Raw genomic sequence first — 2330 nt, 5'->3', positions numbered from 1 at the left:
TAAAGTTTGTTAAGTAGAACTTAGTAATCTGCAGTATAAATGAATATAACTTAGTAATCTACAGTATAGATGAGTATAACTGAGTAATCTGCAGTATAGATGAGCATAACTGAGCAATCTGCAGTATATAGGTAAGTTAAACATAGTAATCTGCAGTATAGATGAGTATAAGTTAGTAGTCTACAGTATATAGGTAAGTTGAACTTAGTAATTTGCAGTATAGATGGGTATAAGTTAGTAGTCTAGAGTATATAGGTAAGTTAAACATAGTAATCTGCAGTATAGATGAGTATAACTTAGTAATCTACAGTATATAAGTTGAACTTAGTAATTTGCAGTATAGATGGGTATAAGTTAGTAGTCTAAAGTTTATAGGTACGTTAAACATAGTAATATACAGTAGAGATGAGTATAACTTAGTAATATACAGTAGATAGGTAAGTTAAACATAGTTATCTGCAGTATAGATGAGTATAACTTAGTAATCTAGAGTATAGGTGAGTGGAAATTAGTAATCTACACAATAGGTAAGTAAAACTTATTAAATTGTCCTACAGCTCAGTAAAACCTTGTGACCTACATACAACATGAGTAGAACCTAGTAATTTACACTATACACAAACTGGGCACTCGCCTAGTAGTCTGCACTATCAATATATAATACTTAACAAGTCACGTTAAGAAGGGATTAACATTGTTGTTAGTCAAACTAGTTATAGAGCTATTAGACTATGTTCTGTGTTAAAACAACTTAGTGGACGACATTTTCATTATTCGAGTATTTAATACAATGTTCCAAAAAAGCCTTAACAAATAGATATTAGAGTAAAATAGCAACAAAACATCCTGCAGACCTGTTGTTTTAAATTGAATAACTTCAAAAGTGCAGGCTAAAGAACATTCACAAAAAACCTTGCACCACCTACACCGAACCTCTATTCAAATCATCATCTATACTACCTATCAGTTCAATATATTCATACCACATTATACTTCTAGCGGATCAAGAATTTTATCGTAATTACACCCCACCCCCCCTCCTCCCCCCGCACAGTATATTAAATCCGATTATCAAATGCCTGTCTAAATCTGCCACAATCTTTTTCCCGTGCAGGCCATCGCAGGGTGGATTTCCAGCAGGCCATTTTTTGAACCGATTTCCTAAGGCTATTAAAAAAGTAGAGACAGTGGCTAGTTTCGAGAGAGAGTTTCAAACATATTTTAACAGGTGAATAATACCTAGTTACCCGTAAAAATTGACCCTGATTACACAATAACAAAAAACCAACGCCACGACTAGCTATGATATTGCGTATTATGGGCTTCATCAATCCTTCAGCTTTTTCCCTTTGTTTAACTAATTTTGTTGATGAAAATAAATCACACAAAAAAACAAAAATAAAGTTAACCCAACAATATTTGTAAACTATTTGCCAGGTTTCCAAAATTGTTGCCAGGTTTCCAAAATTGTTAAACTATTCATTCAAAGATTAGTTGTTGAGCTAGACAAATTATAGCAGTTACCAAAAATGATTGGCAATTGTCGGTGACAGATATAAAATTATAGATTTATTTAATATGAAAGTATGTTGAAAAAGTTTAGAATGATTTTGCTAAGTATTCTATTTCACAAATAACATTAGAGTTCTGCTGCAAATAGAATAATATCATAACAAAATACAATTACATAGTTAGACAATACTATGAAGTAAATACTTGGTAGTACATTAACCTACTATATATTGCATATTAATTTTATATATTACCGCGAAAAGTTTATTAGACTAGTAAATCATGGTGGGGACATTAAAAACAATTGCTTTGCTTTGACTAGAAAATAAATTTCAGTTTCCAATATGTAACAGAGTAAATTATTTTTTCGTTGTCTGTAGCATCATACGGATTAAAAAAAAGCTTCTTTTGATAGTTTTGGTTTTCATTTGAACCAAAGTATTACTTACCCTTTTCTTCTCTGTCAGACTTTTTCAGTGTGACCACTATTATCAGCACTATCACAATATGAGCAACAAGGCCGAGAGTAAACCAAACATCTAAGTATTTCTCTAGAAGTAGAAAGAAAATTATTTGTATGACACATTTGTTTGATTTTTTGATGTTATAATAATATTATTTTATCATATATTAAAAACATTATATTTTTATATACATATGACTATCTATTTTTTTACAAACCAAAATTTTATACTTTAGACAAGTAATTTTAAAAAGCTATTCTGGCTCGCAATGCTAAAACACGACACAAAGAGTAAAAACAAAACTAGATGAACAGTTCTGAAAAAAGAATTCACAAAAAATTTTTTTCAAGAAAC

The sequence above is a fragment of the Watersipora subatra genome, chromosome 6, assembly GCF_963576615.1.
Source record: "Watersipora subatra chromosome 6, tzWatSuba1.1, whole genome shotgun sequence".
Lineage (NCBI taxonomy): Eukaryota > Metazoa > Bryozoa > Gymnolaemata > Cheilostomatida > Watersiporidae > Watersipora > Watersipora subatra.
The sequence above is the reverse complement of the archived record's forward strand: the minus strand, read 5'-3'. Positions refer to the sequence as shown.